This window comes from Pristis pectinata, chromosome 7 (assembly GCF_009764475.1).
Source record: "Pristis pectinata isolate sPriPec2 chromosome 7, sPriPec2.1.pri, whole genome shotgun sequence".
Classification (NCBI taxonomy): domain Eukaryota; kingdom Metazoa; phylum Chordata; class Chondrichthyes; order Rhinopristiformes; family Pristidae; genus Pristis; species Pristis pectinata.
In genome coordinates, this window is record NC_067411.1 from 42,032,362 (window position 1) to 42,051,921 (window position 19,560).

Consider the following 19,560-nt stretch of genomic DNA (forward strand, 5'->3'; position numbering starts at 1 on the left):
GATTGGTAACATCAATCAAGATACGAGGGCTTGAGCTAAGTCAGACAGCTCAGCGGCAAATGGCACAAACTGTTCCTGGAAACTAACAGCCTTGACCTTGTGAATGAGCTGAAATATTTCAGATATTTTGTCAGCTGCAGCACACCGTTTTATTTGGAATGTTCATTCCAGCTGCCAAGTGCAGTTCTGCCATTTTCTGTTCGAGTAGATCAGCTACCTTACTGACCAGCAGCGCTGCTGGACAATTACATTAGTGCCGGTAACCTATACATGGACACCACCCAAGGCTAGTAAAAACTCAAACTGGCAGGAAAGTAGGAGCCACAGATGCAATCCAGTACTACATTGTTGTACCCCTGTATAAGGTGTTTTCACTGACATTAGCCCCACCAATGCAAGGCTACATATTTCCTGCTTAAGGAATGGACTGGCACTTTAAAAGAAACAGCAATGCTGCTGTGGTTTAAAAAAATCCAGCAGGAGCCTCATGCCTGAGAGAGAGCAATAAAGTGTCTGTTAACATACATCAAAGGTTCCTTCAAACTAGCCTCAAGTCCACCATCTCGGGTCTGTTGGAATTACTTTGCCTCCGGGGCTATTATTAAGTCAGTCAGTATGCTGCAAGTTCTCAACCTGTGCCCCAGAATTAATTCCCACAGCGGTATCAGGTTACTGCCTGGTAATTTCAACCATATTTTTGCCCTTTCCTCAATTTTGTTGTTCCTGTATCGATGGCTGAAATGCAGGTCTGCACAAAATACATTTCCTTCCAGCCAGACCTCTCTATTAAAATGACATCTTAAAATCAGCCAGTGTTCAGCAATAATCCCTACATTTTCCCTTTTGCCTTCCCAACATCAAAACTCTGAACACCAGTCTTTCGTGGATCAAGGGCAAATGTTACTTTAGGAAACCGGCAAGTGAGCTTAAACAGACAGGCAGAAAGAGGTGAATACAGTAATTTTGTTTTGCTTGATGCAGTTTTTATTTTTGTTAAGTTCCCATCCAGGGTTTAGGGACACTGTGGTGACTTCAGCACAAAGGACTTCATGGATACAAAGTCATCAGCAATAACATGGGAAAAGTCCAGATGAAGGATCTCAACCCAAAACATCAACTGTCCATTTCCCTCCGTGGATGCTGCCTGACCCGCTGAGTCCCTCCAGCAGTTTGTTTTTAGCATCATCTATACTAATCCCATTATCCAGCACTTGGCTTCGATGAATTAACTGCTTGCCTGGGTATTTCCTAAATGTTGTGAGTCCCTGCTTCCTCCACTCCCTCAGGTGCCACAGATTGTGTATTGGCAGTACAGCAATGTACTAGCATCACTGAATTTCTATAGAAGCTCAAGTTCATTCCCAATTTTCCCCATTTGGTCCAGAGTTCAAATCCCAGTTCAACCCAACAACTTCAATTATGGCTGTTCTGATGTGGGCTAAAAAATTCCTTCCTGATACCATCGCAGGGAAAAGCACGGGGGAGGGAAAGCGGAAGGAAAAACAGCATGTGTTTCTTGGATATTTGTCAAAGGACTAATGGCAAGGCATTGCATAAACCAAGAAGCTGCTTCTCAGATGTTAAGAAAACTAGAAGAAAATGCAGACGCTCTGACCACTATTTTTAAATCTTTCCCTGCCACAGGAGTGGTGCCAGAGAACTGGAGGCCTGCTAACATTGTAGCATTGTTTAAAAAAAGGAATAAACCAAATAATTATGGGCCAGTTAGTTTAACTTTGGTCAAATGTGACTCATCAAGGACCCACAGAACTTGGCTCCCCTTGCAATTTTGTTTGTTCCTTCATGGGATGTGGACAAGCTCCTGTACAGATTCCCCTTTTAATATTAGACCTTAAGACCTGCTGGTTTCCACTTCTCCCCTATTTACTATAGGAAGACAGACAAAACTTAGCTCAGATCCAATTAAGGAGCAAGCAATTGTTCTCACTTCAACATGGACTTCAGGGTGCTTCATCGGACTATACAGGTGGGTTTAAGCTACAAACCAACAGAATCAATGCATACATGGAGGTTCAAAAACATTCCGGTCCCCTGGAGTATCCACCTCCATCCTGAATTGCTCCTTCAACTGAACAATTTGCTGCATTGTTTCAAGAGACCAGCTGAACTTCTATGGCAATCCAATAACTTCAAGATTTTATAATTTCACCATTATTGATACACTTTTTAAGTCCAGATTTGATTAGTTGAATTAGCTACTGTGGTTGGTTTTGAACTTGTCCCTTAGTCAATAGCCCAGGCCTCTGGATTGTCCGACAGCTTAACGGTAACCCATTCCCTACCCACATTCCCCAATTTCAGCTGGAAGATAGTACGAGCTAATTTTCCATGAATGAATTTTCCATGAATATAAATTGCCGAGGTAGATTTGTGCTCACTAACCACCTTGGATTGCATTTTTATTGAATAGAAAAGGTAACAATATTTATCTTCTTTTGAAATCATATCCCCATTGAAAATCTAGATAAAAAATAACCTGGAAAATGTTTTAAACCTTTTTTTAAATTCACTTGAAGGATGTGAGCTTCACGGAAGGTCATTGATGAAGCAGCTGAAGATGGTTGAGCCTAGGACACTACCCTAAGAAACATCTGCAGAGATTTCCTGTGGCTGAGGTGATTGACCTCCAACCACCACAACCATCTTCCTTTGTGCTAGCTCCAATTCCAAACAGTGTAGGGTTTTCCCCCATTTCCCAACATCTTTGTCATTAATGCTGAGCAAAAACATCTTTACAGAGTGCCACGCAATGCCTACTCTAGGTAGTCCAGGACACTGAAGCACATGGGGCAGGGTGGGGGGCGGGGGCACGGCAGCAATTACTGCAGCCCAGGAGCTTTATGCCTTGTCTGAAGTCTTGATCTTCAAATGCCCTTTGCTTCAATTGACCAAAGGATATGCTGGTACATTGAAGCAGTGGCGAATTTCATCATTGATGTCTACCTTCACCGAGGTAGCTCCAGAGATATTTATCATGGCCAATATTTAACCCTTAATCAACATCACAGAAATGGATTATCCAGTCTTTAACAGAAAGCTTGCCACGTGCATGCTTCAAATGAACTTCCGTTTGATGTTAGCAATAGTAACCTGGCAAGAAGTGCTGCTTTTGCGTAGCTCTGGTGACTTGAGTTCAATCCTGACCTTGCTGCTCTGTTTGGATTCTACACCTCTGTAACCTTGTGGGTTTTCGCTGGGCGGTCCTGTTTCCTCCCTTATCCCAAAGGCAGACAAGTTGGCAAGTTAATTGGCCACTGTAAATTGGCCCTCAAAAGTCTCAGTGGCAGGAAAATCAGGGGCCAATTGATGAGCCTACGAGGGAAAATAAGTTGCACAGAAATAAGTGGAGGAATGGGATTGACAGGGATGCTCCAAGAATCAGCACAAAGTCAATGGGCCAAATGGCCTCCTTCTGTCATGAAAGAATATGAGAAATATAGAGGTTTCAGATGATTCAAGATCATGAGGACCACTTTATAAATACAAATCTTTCTTCTTAATTCAAAATTCTGTTCTATATATTCATCAACTGCTATAACTCTTTTCCAATGGCCTGCGTAAGCCATTGAGAAATATTACAGATTCGATTATTGTTCCATTATAATCAACTCATAAATAAAAATTGTTATTCTGAATGCAAGATCTACAATGCCTCACAGAGCATCTATCAGGATGACCCACAAAAGAGATCAGTTCAAATGAGCTAATGCTTTTTCAAAGAAGTAGGTTTTAAAGAGCAAGTTAAAGGGCAGAGTATCACCAAGATTCAGGACCTGGCTAGATGAAAGAACACACACTAATGGTTGATCAATGAAAATCATGAAGTTGCAAGAAGCCAGAATTGAAGTGATCTGAGAGAGCAGGTGAAGGGCACAGGAATGGGGAGGAGCATAACTTTGGAGACATTTTCAATTTAAATTCAATGCATTAGTCCACTAGGAGTCATTGTAGGGACCCTGCTTGTGCTGAACCACCATTTGAACATCAGCTACCACCACAGTAGCTGGGTTAAACCCAACTAAATTATATATGGAGCAGGACTGTCACCTGATGCAGAGAAAGAATTCCACAGAATGTTGGACCTTAATCAGTTCTGACAATGTAGGAGAAGCAAACTTTTTGTAATGCTCCAGTCTTATAAATAAAGTGTCCTGTTTTTAAAAAGAGTGAAATGGTTATGGGACATGACAGTTAAGATACTAGCAACAGAACTTTGTATCAGTTGGGTACTGGCCAGTAGCACACTGGAATAGTCATATCTGGGAGGAGATTTCAAAAGAGCAAATATAAAGCGTTTGACTGGGAAACAACCTCATTGTGCCTTTGCTTAGATTCTGACCTTTAAAATCTAAGAACTCTAACAGCAGAATGAAAATTAGAGTAGCCTTCCTTGCTAATGAATGAAGATAGATAACCCATGACTCATGAATTAAAACACAGTGGTGGGGCACTGGCTTGGTAAACAGAACATTTGAGCTCAACCGAGCCCAACTCCAACATAAGCATAGGAAAATACTACCATTTGTTGACTCAACAATTAATGAGGGTCATGAAGGTCATTGCAAAGATTGATGTATTGTGTCCCCTGTTTGGTAAGTGTACCAAAGCTCGTCAAAAAGCCCATTGTCCTGGAAACAAAATTTTACAACTGTGCTCCATCAGAAGCACTAAACATCGTATTCTTAATTACATCTTCACAGATACCCATTCCATTTCGCACATTTTATTTAGACAGTATCTACTAACTGCTTAATAAATGCCTAGTCCCAACTATTTTAGACTAGTGACAGGAAGTGGTTTTACTGAACCCTATACTGGCTGCAAGAAAAGTAAACCTATTGAACGAAGTGCCTGCTACTGGCCGCACCACATGGTTTTCAGATTACTGATGACTTGCTTGGGATAAGATCCAAATAACTATTAACAAAACATGCAAGCAGGGTTGAAGTTCAGACAATAGCTCAAGGTTTTTAACTAGAAGAGGAGACAAAACAGGTAATAGGAACAACATCAAAGATGGAGATTCCCTTTCATGTACAATCATACCTGGACCAATTTAAACACAAGTATGCTTACCTTATTTTTACATCCATACCAGAGGCAAGATTTCTCTGTGCTTTATTCACTGGAGTTTATGTAGCTTAAAACTTCAAACTGCAACAGTTAACTACATCAGTTGACTACACTGTCGAACCAGTTTTAAAACCTGTAACCAAATCAGTCTTTGTGAGCCGGTCTCATTTTAATGCTTCACCCAGTGTATAGGCTTGAGGGAGTTTCTGCCAATCTTTTCATGAATCAAGACTGTCAACAACAACAAAATAGTTTTGCAACCAATTGCTTTGAATAATTCCTGCATTTTTCTTTTGCCCATGTAAAAATCAAATGGTTTTACCCCCAAAACTTGGAGAAAATACCCAGAATTCCCAGACATATTCTTGCATACCTGAATTGGTTAAAACAGGATTCTCCACCTTATTCTAAGAGTGCTCCTTACACTGTGTTAACTGAATGACAGACCACCATTAACTCTGAAAAAAGGTCAGCAGTTTCCTGTTAAAATAAACACACTGATAGTCCCTTGATAAGTGTGCTCAAAGACTAACACAAGTCACACATCAAACACATTGCTTGCCAAAAGCAAAGTTGCCATTACAGCTCTGAGGTAGTCAACAATTATTATCCCATCAATAGAATGGCAGCTAAACAGATTAAGCTGCAACAATAAATGTAAATTTTCTCACATAAATTTATATAAAAATCTGATTAAAATTTGAAGACTGCTCCAATAATAGTGATTGAACAGTAATTTGAAAACCACATGGTGCAGCCAGTAGCAGTTCTGATCACCCTGTTATAAGAAAGACATCATTGAATTGGAAAGAGTGCAGAGAAGATTTACAAGGATGCTGCCAGGACTCAAGGGCCTGAGTTATAGGACTTTATTCCTTGGAGCGTTGGAGATTGAGAGATGACCTTATAGAGGTGTATAAGATTATGAGGAGCATAGATAAGGTGAAGACACATAGCCCTTTGCCCAGGGAAGAGGAACTTACCATCTCTTCTGTACCACATTTTGTGCATTAGATCAGATTTTGGTTGCCATGATTTTGTGGAATTACATTGAACAGACAGCACAAAAATCAAACCACCCAGCCCCAGACCCATACCAATGTTTATGCTCCATTCAAGCCTCTTCCAGTCCTTCCTATCTAACTCCATCAGTATATCATTCTTTTGCTACTTATCTTGCATGCTCATCCGACTGTGTTTTAAATACATTAAACTATTCACCTCAACCAACTCCTTGTAGTAGAAATTCCCATATTCACATAACTCTCAATGAAAGTATCCATTGATATAGCATTTAAAATGCAGTTAAACTTTCCAGGCCAATTCACAAAAATTGATGCAGTAAAGATACCAAGACAATTGATCATATGCATTGAAAATACATTAATTAAGGAGTAAAGGGGGAGAAGGGAAATACATTTAATAAAAGGATTTCCAGGTCTTAAAACCTTGGCAGATGATGGTATGACTGCCATTGGTAGAGTCAGAGTTGTACAGGACAGAAACAGGCACTTCAGCCCACCATGTCTATGCTACCCCCTTCTACCTACCTACACTAATCCCATTTACCCCACATTGGGTCCACGGCCTTCTATCCCTTGGCAATTCACGTGTGGTAATGGGGAATGATTAAATTAGGGAAAGATGAAGCTAAATTTGGAGGAAGCCAGTTAAAGGGCCAGAGGGGAATTCAGACGCAGGGAAAGGCAAGTCTAAAGAGGGAATTGCAAGCAAGCATTGGAATTATGAGAGAGGTGTTGCTTAAGCCGAATCATTTTAGATCAACAAGCACAAGGGAGGTGGGCGAGGGGATTTGGTGTGAATTGGGACCAGGACTGTAGAACTTCAGATGACTTTATGTTATTGCGGGCATGGAAGGCCAGGCTGAGATACACTGGAACGGTCACATCCAGCAGCAGCTGAGGCAGAGTTGGAGTGGGGCAAAGTTACACACAGCCCTGTAGGAATTAGGGTCAATAAAGACACCTAGTTTGGAGCAGTTGGCTCAGTTCCAGGGGCTGCCAACTTCTTAGTACATATTCTCGCTGTAATCTCCATTGGATATTTTTCTTTTGAACTTAGCCAGCACTTTTGCTGTCAATTCCCTACCCACAGCCCCCTCACATTGACTTTTTTTGTCCTCATGTTTACTTTAACACTAAAAATAAAGCCTCAAAAAAAATCTTTCAACAGATCCTTATTCATGAAATGTGGGAATCAGTGAAAATGGCCAGAATTCCTGCTCTGCGATTCCCATCATTATTGTACACACATTGGCAACAGAAGGGCACTTGTTTTTCACTGACGGTCTCTGCAGTGACTAGCCTTTCCACACTCACTAAAACAGCGGACAATGACTGTCTATTAGGGTAGTGGATCTACAGAAACAGAATCTGTGCGCTTCAGGTAACAGGCCATTATGAGGGGCAATCAGGTTGGGAAAGGTCAAAGGAGGTAAGAAAATACTGTGTAGGGGAAAGCAATTACCCCACTCCAGGTACTTGTTAAGCTCATCACACCTTGTCCAGTTGAGCATCAACAGCAAGTCATAACTAGATCAGCCATTGTTCAGTGGGTCTTATTTCCCAGCGAGAAAGAGGTGGGTTCAAAACCAACCAGACCTCCAATACAATGCTGGGGGAATGTTTTGCTATTGGAGGTGCTGTCTTTGGGATAAGACATAGAAGCAAATACCCTGGGTGGTAGATGTAAGCAATCACAGGTCATTTACCTTAAGGAGGAATTATCCTGGTGTCCTGGCCAATACTTATTCCTTAACTAACAATCCTTGTGAAATTCCACATGATCATTATTTTCACAGGTGTTTTCTGGGAGCTTGCTGCTCCTACACTGCTGTATTTCCTACACTTCAAGAAGCCCTGCTTTGACTGTAACACTTTGGGAGATCCTGAGCTTCTAAAAGATACTAGAGAAATGCAAGGCTGAAGTAACTGTGTTATTTCAACCCCTTTTATCATCAAAATGATGAAAGATATTCATTCCCAAGCAGACCATTGGGATGGATTCTCCAGCAAATAATGGGAATGGATCATGCATTAAAGTGTTACCAGTAGCATTAGAGTAATGACTAAACACTCAGGATAAATTACAGTCCAGCTATATATGAGACCGTTCATAGAGTCACAATACAAAGTAATGATTATTAATGAAAATTACAGCTGCCATTTTCCCAAAAAAATAACTGTGTCAATGGTGAAAATTGCAGCTTGCTGTTTATGTCCAGAAGCCTACCATTCCCCAACCCACAGACTTGCATTAATATTTTTCATCAGAACTGTATCTATCACACAAGCTTATAATACTTAGCCAGCTTTCAAGACACCGGTAATTGAATAAACATGTGCTTCATCATCATAAACACTGTTCCAGCCAGCACACAAGGATGTTATAGATTTACTTACACCCAAATGTTACATTCATTCCTATCATTCATTCAGTTTAAGGAAACCAAACTGGGATTCTCAGGATGTGATTCTGTTGGAGGGAAATGCCCTTGACACTGCAATGGGGACAGGAATGTCACCCACCAACTACTGGACAGCCACTTTGCATAGAAAGTATGGAGAGATGCATTGGTATCTGTCCCAAACAGCTCATTAATACAGGACTCCATTAGCTATCTTCAAAGATTCATACTGAGACAGTCATCAGTTGCTGCTAGCGGAAGGCTTACAGAGTGAGGCGGGGTCCAGTGGTTTGCTCAAAAGCTGGTGGTCTGGAATCAGAAAGAACCATCCATCACCTGGTGTTGCCGACCAAGCTCCAGGAGTATAAGTGGCAGGATCCAGTGAAATGAGGTGTGATGTACAAAGGAGGTGTGGAGAAGGTTATTGCACACACCACCTCCTCCAGCAGGTAATGTTGATATTCAATAGGGACCCAGGTAATCTCGTACACAAGTCCCCAAAGCTAATATGCAGGTGCAGCAAGTAATTAGGAAGGCATGTGATCTGTTGGCCTTTTACTACAAGAGTAAAGATGTCTTACTATGATCATATAGGATCCTCATGAGTATCATATATAATTTTGGTCTCATTACCTATACTTGCTAGAGGAAGTGGAGCAAAGATTCACCAGACTGCTTCCTGAAATGGCAGGTTGACATACGAGTAATGATCGAGTAGTCTAGCCTTCTGTTCTTTATAGTTTAAAAGAATGAGAGGTGACATTGTAATGCAAAAAAGGCTTAGAAGGCTTGACAGGATAGATACAGGGAAGATACAGAAGTCTAGAAAGAGGCCACAGTCTAAAAGATACGATAGGCCAATTAGGACTGAAATTTCTTCAAAGTATGATGAACCTTTGGAATTCACTGCCCAAGGGTGGCCGAGGTTCAATCATTGATTGGATTGAAAACAGATATCACAATAATCAAGGATTTTGGATAGTGTAGGAAAATGCTGATCTTCTCCCTCAGTGCCAATGATCTTGTTGAATAGTGGAGCAAACTTAAGGGGCGAAATGTCTATCTCCTGCTCCTATTTCTTATTATGCTCTATGTTCACACAATGGTCCAGGAGAACAAATTATTTAATGCTCAATTTAAGTCTCACATTTAATTCAAAGATGGCAATGTGTATGCAACAGACTTTTCACTGAAATATTTTCAATGAAATAAAGCACTACCATTTGTTAACTCAAGGTGGTAGTGAGCCACGCTTCTTTCCTGAATACTGCAACCCATGAAATTACTCCCACAATACCAGGAGTTTCTGTGAATTTAACCCAGTGACACCAAATGAATAGTGTGTGTTCTTTTCAGGATAGTCTACAACTTGGACAGTGATAGTACAGGTAGGGGAAGTGCTGCTGAAGAAGTCATGATGAATTGCTGCTGTGGCTTTGTGACGTTATTTTAGTTCTTCCAGACTTTGCTCATTTAACTGTTTGGCAGTTACACCAATTGACAGCAATCAAGATCACTTCTAAATAACTTCAGAAAAGTCCAAGAGGATTTTATGATCACCTCAACAATGGCCACATCAGAACCAGTCAGCAACTTGAATAAACCCACAGACCAATAAAAATAAATAGTAATTATGAAATTCAACTGTGCCTCACTAGGAAATTAAATAACAAAATACAGCCTTCCCTACATCAACAAGCTCTTGGTGGCAGCTGCTTCATACATCAGCCATGGTTCATTGGGTAACACCCCTGCCTCCACATCAAGTCAAGGGTTCAAGCCACACATCAGATGTTTGAACACATCAGAAAGGTGGATAAATCTAGTGCAGCACTGTGGGAGAGCAGCACTGTCAAAGATGACACTTTTAAAATGGGAGATTAAACCCAACCCCTGCCGGCCCTCTTACTAGGTTAATGTAAAACACCCACAGCACAATTCAAAAGTGAGAAGCTATTCTGGACAAGTTATTCCTCAAACATCAACTTTTGTAAGTCCTTGCTGAATTCAAATCTTTGCATGACAATAACAACCACACTCAAACAGAATATATTAGTGGCTGCAAAGAGGGTTGGGATGCCATTGAGTACTGAAAGAAATAAAATTTCACTTCCCTCTTTAGTTTGACAGTGTATTTCATTGCATTTAAGAGACATGGACCAGAAAAAAGTATCACAATGGCTAAATTGGAATGCAAAGTCTGTCAAGACATGGCATCTATAGAAGTACACAAGGAAGAGCAGGAGGAAGCTTTACAGCCCCTCAAGACTGTTCTTTTATTTAATATGATCATGACTGACACCCCACCTTATGTCTATATCCCCCACCCCACTCCCGTCCCTCGGTTCGCTCACTCTCCGAACATCTACGAATTCATTCAATAACTCTGCACCCATTGCTCTCTGCAGTAGAGAATTCCAAAGATTCACAATGTTTTGCACAAAGAAATTTCCACTCACCACAACCCTAAATGGCCAACCCCTTTTCCCAAGATTGCGGCTGTTATTCTGGACTATCCAACCAGAGGAAACTCTCCTCTGGCATCCTGTATGTTTCAATGAGATAAAGTCTTATGCTCCAGTGACTATAGACCAATTCTATTCAAATCTTTCCTGAAAAGAACAACTATCTCATCCACACAATCAATGCAATAAAACCTTATTGCACTGGGATGGGAATTACAAGGATTTGCAACTTTATTGTAATTATTCTTCCTCAGGAGGGGAACCCAAACTGGACACAGTATTCCAAGTGTAATCCCACCAAAAGCCTATTCAATGATAGCAAGATTTCCTGTTGTTGTACTTCAGACCCATGCAATTATAGACCAACTTACTAGTTGCCTTGCTAGTTACTAGCTGTACTTGCATGTTAACTTTGTTTCATGCTCAAGGACATCCATATCACTCTGAACATCAATAAGTTTTCATCATATGAAAATAATTAGTTTGGCTTCTTCTTTATCAAAATGAATTTCCCTACCCAATACTTCATCTGTCACTTATCTCTATTTATTTAACCCATCAACATATCCTCATGGGCTTTTGTTCTCTTCAGTTTATTTTCCCACCCAATTTGGACCTTATTAACTATTTATCCTCTATCTATCTTAATATTACACCCAACCCTATGAGCCCAATTTTAAAGACTTGAAGTGACATTTTAGATACAGGACCACATCACTACACCACCAAATTCCCAAACTGTGGAAACCCTTCAAAAGATGTTAAATAAGACTATTCTGATGCTTTAGATCAGAAATTGAAGCACCAGTAACTAGGAATAACAGACCCAAACCTGCTTCAATGAGATAAAGTCTTATGCTCCAGCCTTATGCCCTTGGCTACAATTGGAACCAACCACATGCAGTCTGGGACTTTTACACATGCACTGCTAAACCCAGTGATTCTAAAAATACAAATGTATCAGTTTGCTCCATCACTGAACTCTACATGGAGACCAGCTTGGCAAGGGATGGAGAATGATGGAGTTTTAAAAAAATATCTCCAACCTTGTGACAGATTACACCCACTCCAGACTACACCGATTTAAAATGGGGACTACAGGCGCAAGGCCTGTTTAACATTAATATGTATAACTACAAGCTTTAAAAGCTTGAGATCAGTTAAAGGTTTCATAGCTGAATGCCCTACCTCCAACCTTGCCACCTACCAAAGGCTATCAGCTGCATTTCAGGGACAGGACTCCTCACTGCAACATCCAATACCCTGCTCAGAGAGCATGCCATTGAACTCCAGAACATTGAGATGTCCTCTGCATCTGGACAGATAAATGCAGTCATGGAAGACCCACAGTTAAGGGGATTGAGCTAGCAACATCCTGTCAACGTTAATCCAACACCAGATACAACCCACTAACAATGTCATCTTAAACATCCTAAACTCTTGTATATGGATCACAAAACAGTGTTTAGCTCCAAGACAGCACTATTCACTGTGTCTCTTTCTCTAAGGCAATTTAAGAATAAGATCAGAATAGTTAATACATCTGCATAAAGGATTGCTTAGATAACAATAACATACAGTTGCAAATGGAAAAGTTGCCTTTCTTAAAAGAGCTTCAAAGTCATCACCATTGCCATTTTAGTTTGCACAGTGACGTTTCAGCTAATTACACCATTTAAGGAAAGATGTGAGAGTTAAGCAAGTTAAAACTTAAATAGGTGCCAATTGAGAAAAGATAATATGCACAAAATGTTACCCACGTGTTCACTATCTGAGATCACAGACTGACCACAAAACGGTGTACTGACACTTCATGGGGCAGTGCATGAACACACCAAGACACATGGAAAGCGGTGTTCCTGGGGGCTTACACACCAAGATTATTGCAGTTCATTGGGTCTGAGACGAATTTCACTTCTTTCCTCCTGACCTCTTTAACAGATCCCAAATCTCTGTAGAAATGACTCCCACTTGCGTAGCACCTTTAACAGAGCAGAGCATTCCAAAGGCGCTGCACAAACAACCTGACGCGAGTCACAGATGGATGTTGGTGGCAGTATGGGGGGAGGAGGTGGGGGGGAGGAGGTGGGGGGGAGCAGATTAAAACCTGTTCACTGCAATTTCCTCAAGATCTTGCGATCGATAACCTCACCTTCCCATGATTCTGTGGCGTCTCTCAACTGCTCCGTGTCCTCCTGGAACACACCGTCTGAAAAGGTGGTGGGAGCAGATCCAGTAGCAATGTGAAAAGGGAATTTAAATAGAAGCCTTTTTTTTCTTGGCAACGGACGGGTGGGGGAGAGAAGTGGAACTAATTGGACACTTCATAAATAGCGGGTACACAGAGGGCCGAAAATCTCTAAGATTCTATGATTTAATGAACCCATTTTACAAAGAACCCTCCCAAGACGTAAGTGGCATGAGATCATCGCTGGGTGGACATATGTCAGACCCGTGCCGAGTGAGACCACTTTGCTCATTGCAATCTCCAGCACTGCACCCCTGTCGCACGATTAATCAAGAATAAATCAACACAAAGCTGGACAGTGAAATGATTTTCCTGACATTCAGATGCATCGTGTCATTAAGTAATCTACAGATTTTTTGTTTGCTCGGGTTTAAACGTCAAGAAGTACGCAGGTCTACGTGCGTGTGACAGAATGCCAACTCTCCCAAACAAAAAAAAGAGCACAGTTCAAAAGAGCAGCACCGATTTAAGGAAGTATGCAATACGTTCATTCATTGCCACCCACTCCCACACCTCCATTTACAACTTCACCACCTGACCTCTGTGCGGCGGTACTCCATTAAAAGCATTCATTAGGAACATTGAAACCAGGCACAAGACCTTCTCAATGCATTGACGCGCCTGGCGAATGGCAGCCCCGCTCTAATACCTCGGAACCAGAGCGCTGCGAGCAAAGGGCAGCTTAAGTAGTGCTGTGGTTTGACAACCTGACGCAGCCCAGCCGAACATTTTGCCTGCATCCCATAAGGGTCAAGGACTGAATCGCCCCTTTCACGAGACTGCAGAATGCTCAAATAAACTGTGTGTGCAGAAACCGGTCAACGCAAAGCACGCACGCGGGGGGGAGGGGGGGGAGAGAGGGGTCGAGAAATATCAAGACAAATTCGAAAAGTAAACCGAACCAAATCGAGCGAAAAGATACCATCGCCTCCCACCCCACTTACAGGTGAAGTTTCCAAGTTAGAAGGTGACACTCACCGTCCTCTACAACCTCTCCCTCCTCGTCCTATTCCCCTGTTTGTTGGGAAGCACTTTTCTCCAAAGGGGGACGGTAACCTACAACAGCCTCACACTTAAGGGCTACTGAAGCTGGATGTAAATCGTTGTATAAAACTTGTTAATCTGGCACAGTTGGTTTTGCTCGGATTACATTAGGTTGGGCGGGAGAGGGCCAGTGTTGATGGAAAACCGGCAGACAGGGTTATAGAAGAAAGGCAGTGAATGGAGTTGGGGTGTAAATCATCCACGATCCAATTAAATGCAGACGCGGGATAGCAGGGCTGTACATTTATCTTCCACCCACCCCCACAAGAAAAGTTAAATCCCATAAGGATTGAATAAAAGTTGCAGTCCCCAGCCACCCTTCCACGGAGTGCTGTTTGACTTTATATCCAGGTATTCAATGGGGGCGTTTTATTTCCTCACAACCCAACCATAAAGGTGGACTGGAGCACTTCTGAGCCTTAGTAAGCGTCACCTAACTGCACTGTGTTAAACCACCCCTTCCCACTACACATCCAGCCCAGCACCAGTCCGATAGCCCAGAACAAAATTTCCAATCCTTTGCTTCAAATGCATACTTTTCTTTACAAGCTAGACAAAGTTGCCAGCTGCAATGGTATTAAAAGTGAAAAAAGCCAAGAAACAAAACTAACTTTTCCAGTTGCAAGTGAAATAAAGAAACCATAAAGGAAAAATCTCGAACTCTACAATACATTTGGCAATAAATATTAAAACCAGATCTCCAGGCTTCCGCAGGTACCTTGGGTCAGTCTCCTGCTGCCTTGCGCTCCGTTCGGTCGAGAGGAACTTTTTCCAACAACTAAGTTTTGTGCCTCTGATTAAAATAATTGCAAGTGAATAAGTCAATCCAGCATGCAATTCTGCAACCTCAGTACAAACCCGTGGAATAAGATCATCTTCACACACCGAGACCGAGGAAAATAAACTTTTTTTTTTAAAAGGGTATTGTTCGTTCTTCTGCAACTTTGAGAAGTGCGTCTGCACAGAGGTGACCGTCTCCTTATTGTCTGCTTAAAGTCAGTAAAATGCACCCCGTATTCCAGCTCTCTTTCGAAATCCGTTCAGATTTCGGGCTCTTTCCGCTGTATTTTCCTTGCCCCTCCGCTTTCCTCTTCACTCGGCTCTCGACTCCCCAGCTCTCCTCTCGCTCACAATACGCTAAGTTTTCCGCCTCCCTCCCTGCGCCCCGCTGCTCTTGTTTTTTCCGGCGCTCCGCTCGCCTGCCCGCCCGCACTGCGCTCCGTCTGCCCCACTGCTCGGCTCCGCGAAACTCGCCTCCCTCGGCAGCGCAGCCCCTGGAGCTGACGTCAGCCGCCGGCCACAGGCAGCCTCCAGTTTAATTGCAAACATATTGCGGTGAGGACAGGCAGGCAGCGAGCGCAGCCTTTCCTCAGCATCCCGTCACCGACATCTTCAAGTGGATTGCCAATGTCTTTGGGGAGGGGAGGGGAGGGGAGGGAGTGATGGGGAGGGGAGGGGAGGGGAGGGAGTGATGGGGAGGGGAGGGGAGGGGAGGGAGTGATGGGGAGGGGAGGGAGTGATGAGGAGGGGAGGGGAGGGGAGGGAGTGATGGGGAGGGGAGGGGAGGGGAGGGGAGGGGAGGGGAGGGGGGGAGGGGAGGGAGGGGAGGGGGGGGAGGGGAGGGAGGGGAGGGGAGGGGGGGAGGGGAGGGGAGGGGAGGGAGTGATGGGGAGGGGGGGGAGGGAGGGGAGGGGAAGGGAGGGGAGGGAGGGGGGGGAGGGGAGGGGAAGGGAGGGGAGGGAGGGGGGGAGGGAGGGGGGGAGGGAGGGGGGGAGGGAGGGGGGGGGGGAGGGGGGGGAGGGGAGGGGGGGGAGGGGAGGGAGGGGAGGGGAGGGGAGGGGAGGGAGGGGGGGGAGGGGAGGGGAGGGGAGGGAGGGGGGGGAGGGGAGGGAGGGGGGGGAGGGGAGGGGAGGGAGGGGAGGGGAGGGGAGGGAGGGAGTGATGGGGAGGGGGGAGGGGAAGGGAGTGATGGGGAGGGGAGGGGGGAGTGATGGAGGGGAGGGGGAAGGGGGGAGTGATGAGGAGGGGGAGGGAAGGAGTGGGGGATGGGGAGGGAAGGAGTGGGGGAGAGGGAAGGAAAGGGTAGGGGAAGGAGAGAGTAGGGGGGTTAGGCAGGGGGAGGGGGTTAGAAGAGAAGTTAGGAAAGGGGAGGGGGGAAAGGAAAGGGGAGGGGAAAAGGTAGGGGGTAGGGAGGGGGAAGGGTAGGGGGTAGGAGAAATGTGGAAGTTAGGGGGTAAGGGAGTGGGAGGCAGAAGGTGGGGGGAGGGGGAAGGTAGAGGGTAAGGAAAGAGAGGGGGTTAGGAGGTAAGGGAGGGGAAGGGGAGGGAGGGGGAGTGTGGGGTAGGAGAGGAGAGAAGGTAGGGGAGGAAGAGTAGGGAGGGAAGGTAGGGGAGGGTGGGTAGGATGTGGGGGTAGGAGAGGGGAGGGAAGGGTGAATATTGGGGTGGCGGGTGGGTAGGAGGGTGGGAAGGTAGTTGGGGAGGGAGGGTGGATAGGAGGAGAGAGTGGGTGGGCTGAGGGGAGGGAGGGAAGATGAGGGGGTGGTGGGTAGGGGCATGGAGTTTAGGTTGGTAGAGAGGGTAGGTTGGGAGGGAGGGAGGATAGGTGGGGTGAGTGGGGGGAGGGAGGGTAGGTTGGGTGGGAGGTGGGGAGGAGTGGGGAGGAGAATGGGTTGGTGGGGGAAGGGAGTGGGTACAAGAGGGAGGGTGGGGAGGAGGGGAGAGAGAGGGTGGGTGGGGGAGGGAAGGGGAAGGAATGTGGCTGGAGTTGGGGCTGTTGGGAGGGAGGGGAAGGGGAGGGAGGATGGTTAGAGGGGAGGAAGAATGGGTAGGATGTCAGAGGGAGGGTGTATTGGAGGGGTATGGGATGGTGTGGGTAGGGGGGAGGGCGGGTTGGTGGGGGGTAGGGGAGGGAGGGGAGGAGGGTGGATGGGTAGGAGGGGGATGGGTGGGGTGGAGGGAAGGTGGGTTGGCGTAAGGGAGGTTAGGGGAGGGGAGGTTAGGGATGGGTAGGAGGGAGGGCAGGTAGACGGGGAGGGAGTGTGGATGAGGGAAGGAGAGACGGTAGGCTGGGGGTAGGTAGGTGGGAGTGTAGGGAGGGGAGGGAGGGAAGCAGATTTGAGAGGCGGGGAGGAGGGTGTATAGAGGGCTGGAGTGAAGCGGCAGGAAGGAGGGGCGTGGGATGGAGGGAAGCGGGAGGAAGGAAAGAGGGACAAGGGATGAAGGGAAGGTGGGGATGGGGAAGGAATGGGTGAGGAATGGGTAGGGGAAGGAGGGACAGAGGGGGAGGATGGTGAGGGGGGAGAGGGGAGGGGGAGGGGCAGGGAGGGAAGGAGTTGGGGGATGGAGAGGAAGGAGGGACAGAGGGAAACGGGAGGGAAGGGGAGGTTGTGGGGAATGAGGGCATGAGGGGAAGGAGGTGGGAGGGAGGGAAGGAAGGAAGGGGAGTGAAGAAGGAGTGAAGGGAGGGTGGAAAGGAGGGGAGGGAGGGAAGGGAAGGAGCGAAGAGGGAGGGGAAAGGAAATGAGGGGGGATTGCAGGGAAGGAGGGGAAGGGAAATGGAGGGGAAGGAGTGAGAGGGAGAGGTGAAGGGATGGAGAGGGAGGGGGAAGGGGGGAAGGGGAGGACGAGTGGGGAAGGGAAGGAGTGGTGAGGGGATAGGGGAGGGAGAAGGGGAGTGGGTAAGGGAAGGATGGAGGGAGGGAAGAGGGGGCGGGTGAAGGGGAAGGGTGGGGACGAGGGGAAAGGGAAGGGAGGAAAGGACTGGGGAGGGGCTAAGGATGGGATGATGGAGAGAGGGGGTTGAGAGGGGTGGGGGAGTGATGGGAGGGGAGAGGTGAAGGAAGGGATGGAGGGGAGGGAAGAAGAGGATGGAGTGAAGGAGTAGATGGAGAAGGGGAAGGGGGACGGGTGAATGGAGGGAAGGTGGAGGAAGGGGATGGGGTGGGTGAAGGAGGGGCGAGGGGGAAGGAAGGAGGATGGAGGGAGGGGAGGGAGGTTGGGCAGAGGGGAAGGGATTAGGGAGGGAGGTAGAAGGAGAGGATGGGGAGGAGAGGTGGTGGGGAGAGGGTGGTTGGGAAAGAGGGGAGAGAGCGGAAGGGATGGGAAGGAGGGAGTTGAGGGGAGAGGGAAGGAAGGAGGGATGGAAGGGAAGCAGGGAGGGGATGAAGGAGGGAGGGGAAGGAAGGAGAGTGTGAAGGAGGGAGGAGAGATGGAAGAGGAAGGGAGGGAACGAGAGAGGGACGGAGGGAACAGAGTGAGGGAGTGAGGCGGGCAAAATCAGAGGAAGGGAGGGAGGAAAGACGATGGGGAGGGAAAGTGGGAGGGAGGGAAAATCAGAGGAAAGGAGGGATTGGGGGAAGAGAAACAGGAAATGTGGAGGGGCGGGAGAGAAAGAGAGAGGGAGGGTAGGGAAGGGGAAGGTAGGAAAGGAAGGTAGAGGGAGAGAGGGAAGGGGAGGAGGGAGAGAGGGAAGGGGGAGGAGGGAGAGAGGGGAGGAAGAATTCAGATTGATTTATTGTCATATACACCAGGGTACAATGAAATTTTCTTGCTCACATGAAGCTCACAGTGTACATGGTAACAAATAAAACAATAAATAGAGCGGCGAGCACAAAATGAATGGAAATGGTGCAAAGTCTGGTAGTGCAGACTGAGGCAGTGCATAAAGGAACGCTGAAGTGTCAACAACGGAAGAGGTAGAATTAAGGGTTTGAGAACATGGTAGCGCCAGCAGGAAGGGGATGTGAAAGAGGTTGATTGGTTCAGAACTTCATAGCAGGGGGGGGGGAGAAGCTGTCCTTGACTCTGGTCATCCGGAGGAGGAGGGAGGGAAGGAAGGAGGAGGTGGAGGAGTGAGGATGATGAGGATGGAGGGAAGGGGAGAGGGGGAATGAGGAGGGAAGGGGAGAGGGGGAATGAGGAGGGAAGGAATAGGGAGGGTTGGGAGGGAGGGGGAAGGAATGGGAGGAAGGGTGGGGGAAGACGGAGGAAGATTGGGGGAAAAGAAGAAGGATAGGGGAAGGGTGGGAGAAGAAGGTGGTATTGGTGGGAGGAGAAGAGGAAGAGATGGGGAACAGAGAGGGAGAGTCAAGGGGTTGGGAGGAGTGAGGAAGAGGGAGAGAGAGAAGCAGGAGAGAGAAGGGGCAAGTGCCCAAGGGAGAGGGTGTGAGAAGGAGGAGGAAGTTGGGAGAGAGGGAAGGGGGGTCAGTGGCAGAGGGGATGGGGTAGGAAGGGGGACAAAAGGCGGCAGGAGGGGAGCAGAGAGTGGTCGGCAGTGGGGGA

The 19,560-nt window shown here is 46.2% G+C and overlaps 1 protein-coding gene across 8 annotated transcripts in view; it reads right to left on the minus strand.

Annotated features, from left to right (window-relative positions):
- The window catches only part of lpar1 (lysophosphatidic acid receptor 1), an 81,923-nt gene extending 66,267 nt beyond the window's left edge, over window positions 1–15,656 (minus strand). For 2 of the 8 annotated variants that reach the window (XM_052020283.1, XM_052020284.1), the window contains exon 1: window positions 14,997–15,654. The gene's annotated coding sequence lies outside the window, so the exon portion shown is untranslated. Of the gene's footprint in view, window positions 1–12,746; window positions 12,768–13,138; window positions 13,314–13,773; window positions 13,796–13,834; window positions 13,997–14,212; window positions 14,271–14,996 lie in introns of those variants that run through there. The other 6 variants (XM_052020292.1, XM_052020289.1, XM_052020288.1 and 3 more) reach the window with 6 other exon arrangements.
- Between the last annotated feature and the right edge of the window lie 3,904 nt (window positions 15,657–19,560).